Consider the following 16,039-nt stretch of genomic DNA (forward strand, 5'->3'; position numbering starts at 1 on the left):
TCAAAGAGTAACCTCAGTTTGCTCTTTTTGTGGATATATTTCTGGAAAATGGAAATAAGTAACCAACAGAGATGACTTGGTGGATGAAGTGGCAGTTACGGGAACTCTAGGGGAAAGTGACCACGCTATACTTGAGTTCTTGATTTTAAAGGAAGTAAAAGTTGAGAGTAGCCATACATGTACCCTGGACTTCAGGAAAGCCAATTTTAATAAACTCAGAACCATGGTACATAAGTTTCCATGGCAAGCGACCCTAATGAGAAAAGGAGTTCAAGATGGGTGGGAGTTTCTAAAAGAGGAAATTCTAAAGGCACAATGGCAAACAATTCCATCAAGGGAAAAAGGTGGAAGACAGCAGAATATGGCTTCACAGAAAGCTTTGAGATGACCTGAAAACAAAAAAGGACACATAAAGTAAGTGGAAGGAAGGCAGACCACAAAAGAAGAGTTCGGACAGGTAGCACAGAATTGCAAGGATGGCATCAGGAAGGCTAAAGTTGAGAATTAACAAGAGATGCCAAAAGTAACAAAAAAGCTTTCTTCAGATACATCCAGAGTAAAACACAGAGAAAAGAAATTGTGGTACAGCTACTCAATGAGGATGTCAAAATGATAACAGATGACAAAGAAAAGGCAGAAGTGCTCATTTCCTACTTTGGCTCACTCTTCTTCCAAAAGAGGGTCTATGATTCTCCTGGTAAACATGAAGTTGAAGGGGAAGGATTGCAGCTTGACATTGACAAGCACATGTTCAAGGAATACCTAATCACTTTGAACAAGTTCAAATTTGCAGGGCCCAATGAACTGCATCCTAGAATGTTGAAGGAACTGGCTGGATGGGTGAAGTGCCGGATGACTGGAGTAGGGGTAATGTTGTCCATATCTTCAAACACAGCAAAAAGGAGGAACCTGGGAATTATACACCAGTCAGCCTGACATCAATCCCTGGGAAAATTCTGGAGCAGATTACAAAGAGGTCAGTCTGTAAGTACCTTGAAACAATGCAGAGATTACCGGAAGCCAACATGGATTGATCAAGAGCAAATCCTGCCAGACTAAAAAAGGTAAAGGTAAAGGTGTCCCCACACTTGTAGTGCGAGTCGTTTCCGACTCTTAGGGTGACGTCTTGCGACATTTACTAGGCAGACCGTATATATGGGGTGGGATTGCCAGTTCCTTCCTCAGCCTTTCTTTACACCCCAGCATATGCCGGGTACTCATTTTACCGACCACGGATGGATGGAAGGCTGAGTGGACCTCGACCCCTTTTACCAGAGATTCGACTTCCTCCTTCCGTTGGAATCGAACTCCAGCCGTGTTACCGCCGCTTACCACTCTGCGCGATGGAGGACTGCCAGACTAATCTAATCCAATTTTTTGATTGGGTAACCTCCCTGATAGACTATGGGGATGCTGTGGACATAATATATCTCAACTTCAGCAAAGCTTTTAACAAAGTGCCCCATGATATTCTGATTAGCAAACTCGCTAAATATGGACTGGATGGAACAACTATCAGGTGGATTCACAGTTGGCTACAGAATCGTACTGAAAGAGTGTTTATCAACGGTTCTTCTCAAACTGCAGGGAGGTAAAGAACAGGGTATCACAAGGCTTGATCCTGGGCCCAGTCCTCTTCAACATTTTTATTAATGACTTCGATGAGGAGGTGCAAGGAATGCTTATAAAATTTGCAGGTAATACAAAATTGAGAGGGATAGCTAATACCCTCAAAGACAGAAACAAAACTGAAAGGGATCTTGATAGTCTGGAGCATTGGGCTGAAAACAACAGAATGAAATTTAACAGGGGTAAGTGCAAGATTCTACACCTAGGAAAAAGAAACCAAATGCACAGTTATAAGATGGGAATACTTAGCTCAGCAACACTACATGCGAGAAGGATCTTGGGATTGTTCTTGATCACAAGCTTAATATGAGCCAACAGTGTGATGTGGCGACAAAAAAAGGCAAATGCTATGTTAGGCTGCATTAACAGAAGTATAGCTTCCAAATCACGTGAAGTATTAGTTCCCCTCTATTCGGCACTGGTTAGGCCTCATCTTGAGTACTACATCCAGTTCTGTACACCGCACTTTAAGAAGGATACAGGCAACTTATAACAGGTTGAACAGAGGGCAACAAGGACGATCAGGGGACTAGAAACAAAGCCCTATGAGGGGAGTCTGAAAGAACTGGGCATGTTTAGCCTGGAGAAGAGAAGATTGAGGGGAGATATGAGAGCACTCTTCAAGTACTTGAAAGGTTGCCACACAGAGGAAGTCCAGGATCTCTTCTTGATCATCCCAGAGTGCGGGACACAGAATAATGGGCTCAAGTTGCAGGAAGCCAGATTTCAACTGAATATCAGGAAAAACTTCCTATTAGAGCGATATGACAATGGAACCAATTACCTAGGGAGGTGGTGGGCTCTCCAACACTGGAGGCATTCAAGAGGCAGCTGGACAGCCACCTGTCAGGAATGGCCTTCCAACTCTACGAATCTTTGATTCTATGGCTGTTTTCACACATGGGACTGATTACGTTAGTTTAACGGATTGAAAAGGTAGCGCTTCTGTCCTGATTTCTAAAATCCCTTTCACACTGCAGTACCTGTTGCATTAAGGAACAGCAGCTTTTTCAGCTGATATACCAGCATTTCACGCAACTGTCTTTCACACGGCTTGTTTTCGTCCCTCACCCATGCTCACTGTTCCCCACTGTGTAGGAGGTCTAAGATCTCATCCCATCGCTATGCAAGCCCTCCCCCTTTAGGATATGACTTTTTAAATTGTTTTAGTTGTATCAAGACAGGGATGGGGGGGGGAATGCTGCTGCTATCTGTGCCGATGCCGGAATACAATGTTCGTCAGGCAAAAAAAAACCCCCGCGCGACTAAAAGGCGGGAACGCACTGCATGCTGAGATGCCTGTCACATGAGCGGCTGCAGCTAGTGAAAAGCTCCTGCGACCTTCCGGGTTCCCAGCCTTGCTAATGGATTATTTCTGGTATCATTTATCACGGAAATTAGCGCTAAACTTCCGCTACATTCCTCTAGAATTCTGGAGCTAGCTTGTGTGTCGTGTGAAAGAGCAAATATAATGCGCAAATTACCAGGTAAGAAATCATCAGAATAATGGAATAAAGTGCAGTGTGAAAGCAGCCTATGACTAGGATTAGACAGCACCTCAAAATTAATTTCTGGACTTTGAGACATCTCAGACTGGAATTATTTTATTTTCTCAAACTCTTCTTTGTTACAGATCATTTAAAAGAAAGGAAGTTGGGCATCAACCTATCTCATTCTGAACATAAAGAAACTGCCTCTAGAAGAAAGGAATTTATGCAACCTGGAGCCAGCAAAGGCAAGGAGGAAATAATATATAAATAATAATAATAATAACAACAACAACAACAACAATAATAATAAATTTAATTTATGCGTCGCCTATCTGACCAATGGCCACTCTAGGCGACTTACATGTGAAAAATTAAAACACAATACAATAATACAAAATACAAAATAGAACAGTGCGACAGCAAAAGCAATAATAATACAGGGCATGAGGCATTTAATCATAGCATTTAGCCCTCCCCGGAAATCCCGAAGGCCTGTTGAAAGAGCCAGGTCTTTAAGGCTTTTCGGAAGACATTTAGGGAAGAGGTGTGCCGTAGATCTTGTGGGAGGGAGTTCCAGAAGGTGGGGGCCACCACTGAGAAAGCTCTCTCTCTAGTTCCCGCCAATCTAGCTGTTTTTGTTGGCGGGATTGAGAGAAGGCCCTGTGTGGCTGATCGAGTCGGGCGGCATAATTGGTGGCATTGAAGGCGCTCCTTTAGATAAACTGGGCCGAAACCGTATAGGGATTTAAAGGTTAATACCAACACCTTGAATTGGGCCCGGAAAACAACAGGAAGCCAGTGTAGATCGAACAACACTGGTGTGATGTGATCCCGGCGGCGACTATTCGTAAGTAGTCTAGCTGCCGCGTTTTGTATAAGTTGTAGTTTCCGGACCGTTTTCAAGGGTAACCCCACGTAGAGCGCATTACAGTAATCCAAACGAGAGGTGACCAGGGCATGTATTACCAGTGGGAGCTGATGAGCAGGAAGGTAGGGTTTCAGCCTTCGTATGAGGTGTAGTTGATACCAGGCTGCCCGGCTCACTGCCGAAATCTGAGCCTCCATGGACAGCCTGGAGTCAAGTACCACCCTAAGGCTGCGGACCTGGTCCTTCAGGGGAAGACTCACCCCGTTGAACTTCAGGTCAACATCTCCCAACCTTCTCTTGTCCCCCACAAGCAGCACCTCGGTCTTATCGGGGTTCAGCTTCAGCCTGTTCCTTCCCATCCATCCACTCACGGATTCCAGGCACTTGGACAAGGTCTCCACAGCCAACTCTGGTGAAGATTTAAACGAGAGATAGAGCTGAGTGTCATCTGCATATTGGTGACACTGCAGCCCAAATCTCCTAATGATTGTCCCTAGCGGCTTCATGTAAATGTTAAATAGCATGGGAGAGAGGATAGAACCCTGTGGCACACCACAATTGAGAGGCCAAGGGTCTGAAACCTCCTCCCCCAATGCTACCTGTTGGCACCTATCGGAGAGAAAGGAACGGAACCACTGCAATACAGTACCTCCAATTCCCAATCCCTCCAGGCGATGTAAGAGGATACTGTGGTCGACAGTATCAAAAGCCGCTGAGAGATCGAGGAGGACAAGAAAGGTGAATTCTCCCCTATCTAATGCCCTCCTCATATCATCTACCAGAGCGACCAAGGCTGTTTCAGTTCCGTGACCAGTCCTGAAACCCGATTGGTATGGATCCAAGTAATATATTTTTATTCATCAAGTAAAGTTTCTATACACTCTGTGCATTCAAACTTTATAAAGCCAGTTAGCAGCATTCAGTTCCCAATTAAATAGGACTTCTTGAGTCACGATTAACTTATCCCATTCACTCCAGTGGGGCCTAAGTACAACAAATAGACAGAACAATTTTAACCTGTTGTCAATGAGGCTCTTCAGAGTTACCACCACATCTACAGCTCAGCTACTCATGGTCACAGCGGTATCTTGGGCCAACTACAGGCTGGTGAAGCAATCAGGCCTGGATCAGGTCATCTGCTGGCCAGTGCCAGCTGTGAGAATGGCTTGGGATCCAGTGGAACCTGGGCCAGCTCAGCATCCCATCCCTCCCCCACCCTCAGAACATCCCATTTTGGGGTGGGGGCTTCTATGAGGGATACCACCAGCAAGCTGCCTGCCTGCACATTTGGTGGACAAATGGAGGAGATATGCGCTGTGCAGTGGAAGGCCAACTGAGCCAGTTAAAGCAAACAGAGGGATGCCTTTGCTTAATTCAACACACACACCCCAGCCTGGCTTTAGGCTGTGAATGAATGAATGAATAAATTTATTACAGTCAAAGACCAGCATACAAATACAAATCATCAAGACAACCGAATATCAATAAAATACAAACATTAACAATGCTAAAACAAGCTCTATTTAAAAGCCGTTTCTCGTGTCTATATGAGCTGGTGAGCTGTAATCCTAACTCCATTTACCTGAGAGTAAGTCCACTGATTTAAATAGACTTCTGAGTACACCTGGCTAGGATTGTGCTGCCAGTCTGGATATGACTCCATTTAATTTTGATATCCCAATGTGTAGAAACTGTTTGGACCATTCCAATTTAGAGAGTGTTTCCTGGAAACAGCAAATTCATTAGCTTCCTAAAGGTGAAATGCTAATTGATATTTGTTGTACATTTCTAATTCTCTCATACCACAACTTGCTGCCTGCCTCAGCAAGTGCAGTTAGTTGTCGTAACTTAACCACCGGATATTGTTGTTATGTGCCTCCAAGTCGACTACGACTTATGGCGACCCTATGAATCAGTGACCTCCAAGAGCATCTGTCATGAACCACCCTATTCAGATCTTGTAAGGTCAGGTCTGTGGCTTCCTTGATGGAATCAATCCATCTCTTGTTTGGCCTTCCTCTTTTTCTACTTCCTTCTGTTTTTCCAAGCATTATTATCTTTTCTAATGAATCATGTCTTCTCATTATGTGTCCAAAGTATGATAACCTCAGTTTCATCATTTTAGCTTCTAGTGATAGTTCTGGTTTAATTTGTTCTAACACCCAATTATTTGTCTTTTTTGCAGTCCATGGTATCCGCAAAGCTCTCCTCTAACACCACATTTCAAATGCGTTGATTTTTCTCTTATCTGCTTTTTTCACTTTCCAACTTTCACATCCATACACAGAGATCGGGAATACCATGGTATGAATGATCCTGACTTTGGTGTTCAGTGATACATCTTTACATTTGAGGACCTTTTCTAGTTCTCTCACAGCTGCCCTCCCCAGTCCTAGCCTTCTTCTGATTTCTTGACTATTGTCTCCATTTTGGTTAATGATTGTGCCAAGGTATTGATAAACCTTGACAAGTTCAATGTCCTCATTGTCCACTGTAAAGTTGCATAAATCTTCTGTTGTCATTACTTTAGTCTAATCACTTTACTTTACTTTAGTCTAACCACCGGATAGAAGAGATATTTCTATGTTGCAGGCTAAAGCCTTAGGGGGCAGAGCATGTGTGCCTGTATATTTTGCAAGGATGTAGGAAAGCTTCAGCTGCACCATCCTGTCTCCAGAGGAAGGGAATGCAGAGGTTGTGCTGCTACAGTAGAATCTTTAAAAGATTTGGTCAGCTGAAGGGTGGCAAAGCCAAGGACTGCAAGTATCAAGAGATGGGCAGCTGAAGGAAGAAGGCACTGCCTTGACAAGAGGGGAGAGTCATCAGATGGAGTATTTAGGTAGCAGTCCTCATGAGAGAGGACTCCGTGTGACCAAAAGCAGCTAAGGAGCAAATATTTATAATGGGCAGGTTACAGAAAATTCTGACTGTGCAAAAGCTATGCACAACAGGAAATCAGCACTGTACTCAACTGGCACGCCTGACCTATCTTAAGGCCTGACTGGCATCTAGATGCTTGACTTGTAAACTCTTCAGTCATCCGCATCTTCATGTATGCAGGCTAGAAGGCTGTATGAAGAGGTCACAGCAAGCCCTTGGCTGCATGGGGTTGTATGCGTAAGTACAAGCATAGATCCTTCTACAGTGCATTCACGAAGTCTAACTCCTTGCAGGTACAGTGCATCTCTTTCATTTTAAAACCACCAATCTATACATGATGTTAGAAGTGTGATTAAAATTGAATGTGCCTTAAGTGCACGCACACACACAGACAGCAGCTGCAAGGGGACCCAGTTGGGACCATGCCACATTGGAAGAATTGATTGTTTCCCTTCATGGCAGTACGGACACTTGAACTGCTGTTTGCCACAAGCTGGAAGCTGCTATTGACACCGATAGCATCTCCTCTTCCGCAGCAAATAGCAATTATCATCAGGATTGTGGTGCTGGGGGAAGGGTTAAATCCCTTTGCTTGTGTACCATGGTCTCAGTCTTGATTAGGCTCTCCCCATACTGGCTAATTAAAACACACAGAGAGAAGACTGTGATGGCATTTAGCTCAGTGGTACAGCATCTGCAGAAGGTCCCAGGTTCAATCCCCAGCATCTCCAGGTAGAAATAGGAGAGAGCCCTGTCTGAAATCCTGGGCAACTACTGCCAGTCAGTGTCAACAGTACCGAGCAAGATAGACCAACGGTCTGACTCAGTATACAGCAGCTTCCTATGTTCCTATGTGTAGTCTGGCGCTTTGGCTGCATGGGAATTGGAAGGTAAGACGGGTATTAAATCACCAGATCTATTTTTTTGCTACAACACTTTGACTAGCTTAAAATGACTTTTGCCATCTGATCACTCTCTCACTGCCAACTTCACTCATCTCTCTTGCCTTTCACCACTGCTGACCCTTCTCTCATTAACCACAATTGTGAGCACCAGCACCACTTCCAAGTCTTCATCAACTAAGCCCCCTTCCCATATGCCACCACTTCTTCTTTTTTATTTTTTATTTTAAAAAAACAAAACAAAAACACAGCAACATTATAACCACCACCAACTGGGTCACCCTCTATAGCTGAGAACATAACATAACATCCTGAACTGGTATAGATTCACTGTGCATTTCCATAGTCATTCAAATGTTCACTTCTACCAAAATAGCTATGCCAAATTTGTGCCAGCCCCAATACCTTGTCATCAACATTCCTTCCTTCTCCCAATTACAAATGCAGACCGTCTGCCAATCCTACACACTATTCCAGTCCAATGGTCTGCACTCAACATTCTTGACATTTGCACTGTATTGTACAACTTTAGATAATATTGGGCTTGGTGAGAGGTTGATACTATGGAGAGAGTAGCTGCCATTCTGGCAACTCAATCCCTACTAAGGACAGTGGTTTCCCATCTCTGAAGATGGTTCAGTAATTTGTATGGAGTATAGTCCGATTGCCATAGCGAAACTCCTAAGACGGCCTGATGAGGTTCCTAGGCCTTATATTGGACAACTCTGACTGCTCAGAAGAGACTAAAACATTCTTTGTTTCTTCACTTAAGTAAAAGGGAGTTTTCTCCCTAAGAACAATGTGGACTCTTTTTACTGTTTATTAAAAGGGACTCTGTCCAGAGCAACCTTATTAAAAACTTTCTATGTAAAAGGGAAAGTTGCAGACCAATAAAAGCATCCTGTAAGAGGGTATATCACATGTGCTTATATAATATGCTACAAAACTGGTTCTTAATTCTATACAAAGAAACCCAAGGTATCATTTGCACTTCTGAGTCGTCACTTAGAGTAATTTAACGTGATGTTCTTTTTTTTAAAAAAAAAGGACAGAGCCTAAGGTTGCAAATTTTTGGTTTCAAAAGTGACACCTGCAATGAAGTGCTTCTGAGAATGTACAGAGGGAACACAGGAAAGCTGCTCAATACAGAGAGAGAGAGAGAGAGAGAGAGAGAGAGACCATTGGGCCATCTAGTTCACTATTTTCTACACTGACTGACAGCAATTCTCCAAGACTTCTCACAGGAGTCTTTAGGGCCTGAACCTGGAACCTGTATACAAGTCGTATGGTTTTACCACTGAGCTTTGGTCCTTTCTCCCCACTGAAAATAAACACTTGAAAGACAAAACCACAGCTACCTGCCTGCTTGTACTTCCGAATATGACAACCGGTGGTAGGGATGGCTGAGAATTTGATCTTTGTGAATTCCACTATGACAGGCAAGTCAGTACATAATTTTCCTTTGAATTTTGCAATTCTCCAAATGTTGTGATGCAGTTCTAAGCTCAAAAAACTTTCAAAATGCATTTCCATTTTTTCTGAGAGAAAATAGATTCAAATATACAGATTAATGCAGAAATGGAACAGAATAGACTTAGGACAAACACAGTCAAAAGTGACACAGAGAAATAGGTTCACTGGTCCATCCCCATCAGAGGCTGGTCACTAGGGCAAAGTAAGGGAGAGGAGTCCCTTACGCCTGTGGAGTCGGTACGCCAGACCTTCAACTCCGACTCCGACTCCTTCATAAATGGCAAATGTATATTAACTAGTAATAACAAATTTACTGTAGTAAAATGGTAGCACAAGGCATTTCATCACCACCACGTGAATCCAGAGCTTGGAAAAGTTACTTTTTTGAACTACATCTGCCACGAGCCCAATCCCTGGGGCTGATGAGAGTTGTAGTTTAAAAAAGTAACTTTTCCAAGCTCTGGATTCATGTGGTGGTGATGAAATGCCTTGTGCTACCATTTTACCACAGTAAATTTGTTATTACTAGTTAATATACATTTGCCATTTATGAAGGAGTTGGAGTCGGAGTCAGAGTCGGAACATTTCTACTGACTCCGACTCCACCCAAAATTGCTCCCGACTCTGACTCCACAACTCCGACTCCACAGCCCTGGGAGAGCCACACCAGTTTTTTTCTGCACTTCAAAATCTAAAGGTGTAGACTGTGTCCCCTACAGTTATATTCACAAATTACGTATCATTCAGAGACTCTGGATAGAGACACATTTACTGTTCTGCTGGTTCCAGAACTACCTCTCTTTTCTGAAAATGGGGTCACACAACACTAGTCAAACCCCATCCCTTTTTATCCTAAAACCTGGTGGGATCAGCATGAGTTGTGTTTTTAAAAAAAATTCACTTCAGACAGATTTCTCAGCTACTGATCAACTCGTTACCCCTCCAAGCATGGCCAATGGAAACGCTATACTGTAGGTGACCAGTGTGCTCACAGCCTCCTTGGAATCTCTTCCGTCTCCTCTGCTGGCCAATCAGAGCTGTTATCAGCTGTGGATAGCACACTCAGTAACGAGCGTCACTAGACAAACAGCTTTGTCTTTAAGCACTAGCCTTGTAGCCATAGACAAGAAGGAGCAGCTGACAGATGAATTCCATGCAGTGAGTGTGTGGACTGGTGGAGAACGGGCCGGACTGTTCTGTCTGGGCTGCACACCCACCTGAGAAATGCAGCTTGGGATGCTGCAAGACAGAGAACTGTCCATCCCTCGTCTGCTAGTCCACAGTGGGTCAGTAACATTTTGGGATTTATTTACAAGGCCATTTCAAGCTAACTTTTATGTTTTAAGCAGGCAATTTCACATGTGACATCTTTGCCCATATCAAAGTATGTACATGGAAACATGGCTGGAAACTTTTTTGATTTGTGCCTTCTAGATCTGATAGCTGGCCAAGGGGGTAAAATTCTGACCTGTCCTAGAACTTTCTGCTTGCTTGGGAACCCTAACTAGCTATTCCATGGTGAAAGACTTGTGTGAATGTATGTCAAATTTTATCCTCCATGTCCTTTCCAAATGTGCCTGTGTAAGAATTTAATACTAATCTAAGGCAGTCGTCTGGCCTGACAACAGATATTAAGCATATTGTTTTTAATCATAAGCCTTTCAGAAATAAAGTTTCCTGTTTCCCCAGCAGACAGACATAACTTGGTACTACATTTTGCTTATTCTTTAAAATAAGAGGAGGACACATCGGTTTACCTTTAAGTTTCATAACACAAAAGGAGGCAGCAATGCAATTTCCCAACCCATTTTAACCTTGACTTATGGGAAGATGTCACAATTAGAGAGCTACATTATAGAACAGCTGTTTTGAAGACAGCCAGGACTAAACAAAAGATCACATTGCTTACAAGTCAGGAAGTGTTATCACACTGCATTACCGATCGCATGCAGGAACAATGTTGCAAATGGGAAAACAGGATGCCTCATAAATGCTCCTACTTGCCTCCATTTTTTGCAGTAATAAAAAAAAAAGTCGAGATACATTTAATGGAGAGGCACATATCAAATGGATGTTTTACACATATCTCTTTCATTTCAATGGAGCTTGCATAGGAAAACGTCCCAGATGAGTCTGTTCTTCATTCTGTTGGTCTTAATAAGACATCAAAACCATTGCCTGGGGCAGCCAGTTCACTCTGCCTTGTGCTTAGGACCTCGACCCTTTTAGCAAACTATTCACTCCCCCTCAGGAAGGGGCAACTGACACTTCAGTATGCACAACAGTTCTTTAGATAGAGCCACATGTTGACCAAGGATCCTTCTAGATGGAAAACCTGAATGTATTTCATATGATACATATGACTTCATTTCAAAATGTAGGTACTGTTTGGGGAGACATGTCTCAACCCCTCTATCAAGAATCCCCAAGCCTGACATCTTAAATCTCCCATATAGCTGGCTGGAACAGAAGTCCCATTTCATGTACTCTGCCTCCTCCTATTAATCCACTAGGCTGTCTGAGATAGGAAAAGGTCAGCTGTGTCCTTGCCAATTCTCACCTTCTCAAGGTAAACCCCAGTGTCAATGACCTTTTCCTACAGCCTAAATGGACTTCCCTTAATTGGTCCCTGGGCTTTTAACTGTCAATCATAATCACTCTGAGTAAATAGCATGAGATTTATTTTATTTATGATATTTATATCCCGTCTTTCCTCCAAAGAGCTTAAGGTGACCTATATGGTTCTTCTCCCTCTCCACTTTATCCTCACAACAACCCTGTGAGGTAGATTAGGCTATGAGAAGGTGATTTGACCAAGGTCAACAAGGAAGCTTCATGGCTGAGTGGAGATTTGAACCTGATCTCCCAGGTCCCAGTCTAACACTCTTAATATTTTGGACAAAGTACCCTGGAGTTCATTTAAATGCAAAGCATACCTACAATCTAAAGCTTTCCAATTATCCCATATAACTGCAATGCAGAAAAAGGGAAGGGGATCTGCTCCCTATTCAAGATTTAGAAGCCTGTCTGCTATCTGAAGTTTTGCATCAAAGCTTTCTCCTAACTAGCTCTTCCACTTAGTAACAAAGAAAACTGATCAATGAGAGCTAATGTGTGTGTGTGTGTGTGTGTGTGTGTGTGTGTGTGTGTGTGCGTGTGTGTGGGAGAGACACAGTGAGAAATCCTAAGGAGGTTGCTACGATTGAAGAGCTCCTCTGCTGACAAATTGCTATTGCAGGAGAGAGATTGAAGGGGAGAAAAACACAGCTGCCTGTGGGGCAAAAGAAGGTAAGTCCACCCCTCACCTCCTGTCCTGGCCAGTACAATCTCGAAGGGGTTGTGCGCCATAAGAGCTCTGCTGGATCAGACCAAAGGTCCATCTGGTCCGGCATCCTGTTCTCACAGTGGTTTACCAGATGCATGTGGGAAGCCCACAAGCAGGATATGAGTGCAAGAGCACTCTCCGCACTTGCAGTTCCTATCAGCTGATATACAGAGGCATATTGCCGCTGAAAGGAGAGGTTGAGCACAGATATCATGGCTTGTAGCGACTACACTCCCCATCCTTCACCACTTAGGATTGTGCTCCCCATCACCACTGTCAACTGTTTTTGGTAACTGCACAGCAATTCTTACTTTACTAACTCACACAGAGACTTGCTTTTATTATGTTATATCTGCTTGAGTTTACACAGAGTATATCTTTAGGGCTTGAGTTATAGATCTTGAGTTAATTTTAGTATCAGTTCTAGTACCACATCCCAGCTCTCACAATTTGTTTAACTTTCCTCATGATGTATGTTAAATTGGTTTTGTAGTGCTCCCTAATTTAATGGATTATATCCTAAGAATGTTCCTTCAATTGTTATACTTATGCTTCATGCATTAGCAAGTTTTGATACACAGCCTTGGTACACATTTGAATTTTCAGATATAAAAAAAACAAAGTCAGGGGAAACCACACCAGCTTTTGAGAGGATCGCTGGAGAGTTGTACTGAGAACATGCTAGCTGCTAATGTAGTGTTTCATAAAGTTACTTTTTGCATTTGTGAGGAGCTACAGGGCTTTGCAAGTGCTGCAACTCTTTCAGAGTTTCAGAGCATGGAAAAAGTGCTGGGTGTAATATTGGGTTCAAACTCACCTTCCTGGAGATCTTCGCATTTTAGCAACAAGTTCAAAAGACTTCAAGCTTTTTTCTGAACTAGCTAGAGGCATGACTGCCATTTAGGTTAGAGTTTAAACAAAGCAAGGGTGCCTGGGTGGGGTTAGGGTAATGATTATTGTAGATTATTGTAAAGCCATGAGTTTGTATTCTGTAAGATTCTTAAGAAGGAATTTCCAGAGGGGTAGCTGTGTTCATTTGTTTTCTGCAACAGACTAACAAAGATTCTTGTAGTCTTTTACAAAAAAAACAAAATATTATGGCATAAACATTCATAGACTATAGTCTACTTCATCAGATGCATGAAGCATTATCCTGATATATATATATGGTGGGGTAAATAGTGAGATGAGAAGGAAATGAAATACAGAAAGCACACGCACAAAAAGCTATCATTACCTTATTAACAGTGATCATTCACACAAAAAAGTCACTGATAACACAAGACATCCTGGCATTGGTAAGCCAATTAACACATGTAGTGTGATAAAAAAAAATCCATTGTGCCAATTCAATTCACAAGTGATAGCACTGAACCTCTTGATAGTATCACTTGTGGACTAAAATCAGCACAACAGATGTTTATCACACTACATGTGTTGATTGGCTTACTAATGCCAGGATGTCTGTGTTATTAATGGCTTTTTAAGGTATGAATGGTCACTGTTTAATATTTAGCAGCATCTCTGTTTTTCTGCATTTTGTTTCTTTCTTACCTCACTGTTTCCAGTTTCCTCTCCCTTATACATATGTACCTGACACTCAGGCTAACACTTCTTGCATCTGATGAAGTGGGCTGTAGCCTATGAAAGCTTATGCCATATTATTATTATTATTATTTATTAAACTTTTATACTGCCCGACTAGCAATAGCTCTCTGGGCGGTGAACACAGGAAATACAATAAAATACACAATATAATACAGTAAGAACATATAAAATAAGAACAATCTAAAAACAGTACAACAGATATGAAAATCAGGTTAACTTAAATTAAAATGCTTTGGAAAAGAGGAAGGTTTTAACCTGGCGCCGAAAGGATAACAATGTCGGCGCTAGGCGCACCTCCTCGAGGAGACTGTTCCACAGTTCGGGGGCCACCACTGAGAAGGCCCTAGATCTTGTCACCATCCTCCGGGCTTCTCTATGAGTCGGAACCCAGAGGAGGGCCTTCGTAGCAGAACGTAATGTACGGGCCGGTTCATATCGGGAGAGGCGTTCCAACAGGTATTGTGGTCCCGTGCCGTATAAGGCTTTATAGGTTAATACCAACACTTTGAATCTGGCCCGGAAGCATATTGGTAGCTACCAAAATAATAAATTTGTTAGAGTTGTATCCAAATAAGTTACTCAGAGTGGACCCCATGAAATCAGTGGAACTAATTAAATATGTCTATGAATTTCAATGGGTCTACTCTGAGTAGGGCTAACATTGGATAGAACCCAGGAATCACAAGACTCTTTGTTGTTTAAGATGGAGACCCTGTCTGCATAATACATTTCAAGCAGTATCACACCACTTTAAAAACAGGCATGGCTTCCCATTCAAAATCCTAGGAACTGTATCTTGTTAAGGGTGCTGAGAGATGTTAGGAGACTCACAGAGCTACCATTCCTGGAGTTCCCTGGAAAGAACTGATTGTTAAACCACTCTGAGAATTGTAACTCTGTGAGAGGAATAGAGATCTCCTAACAACTATCAGCACCCTTTAACAAGCTACAGTTCCCAGGATTCTTTGGGAGAACCCATGACTTAAAGGTGGCATGATACTGCTTTAGATGTATAGTGGAGATGGGGCCAGAAAGTGAAAGGAGGTAACAGACATTCAAATAAAACTCTGTAGGTACCGCTAAGGTTTCAAGTTACAGCAGTGCCTTTTGGGCAGGAGAAACACACAATGGTTGATTCCCCGTCTCTGGAAATATACAGACCAATCTGTCTCCATCCTCAGATGAAATACACAGATTCTTTGGCAGATGAAAACAGGAAAAATCCTCATTTGAATGTCTGCTGTCTCCTCCCACATTCCAGCTTAAGACTCTACGGGCTCATCCAGATGACTGCAAAATGTGTGACATGCCCGCTATGTGTGTTCATTATTTTTTGGTCGTTCAAATGACGTCTCGTGCTGTTACGCATTTTCGCAGGTTAAATCCGCTCCTTGCAATACCGGCAAAAATGCGATTTGCTGTTTAAAATCGGGAATCATCCGCTGTGCCTTCAGGAGGTAGGATGCAATACCGCGGACTTTACAGCTGATGGGTGGTTCTTGGGTGTTTTCCCTTGCCCCTTCTCCTAATTCCAGCCAATCACGTATCTGCTCTTTTGCGCATGTGTGAGAATAAGCCCGGGAAAATTGAACCAATCATCGCAATGGTGGGGTGTTGGGGGGGGGTCTGCAACTACTGCGCAGATGCATTTTATTTTTTGCCAGCCTGCAAACTGGGCGGCTGCTCTGGGTGAGATCTGCAGTGCACAGCAAGCGAGAAACGGGCTGCTGGTCGGTTTCACGCCTGCCTCCGAAAGCTTTGTCAATTTCATTCTACTCACTGGGGTTTTTGTTTCAAATCATTTCACTGAGGGAAGGAAAGGGAGAAGGAGGGGTGTGTGAATGAAATTGACAAAGCTTTCCAG

The 16,039-nt window shown here is 42.9% G+C and overlaps 1 protein-coding gene across 11 annotated transcripts in view; it reads right to left on the reverse strand.

Moving 5' to 3' along the window:
- Positions 1–16,039, reverse strand: part of RBM47 (RNA binding motif protein 47) — a 93,449-nt gene that overhangs the window by 57,231 nt on the left and 20,179 nt on the right. The window lies entirely within an intron of this gene.

The sequence above is a fragment of the Rhineura floridana genome, chromosome 9 (genome assembly GCF_030035675.1).
Source record: "Rhineura floridana isolate rRhiFlo1 chromosome 9, rRhiFlo1.hap2, whole genome shotgun sequence".
Lineage (NCBI taxonomy): Eukaryota > Metazoa > Chordata > Lepidosauria > Squamata > Rhineuridae > Rhineura > Rhineura floridana.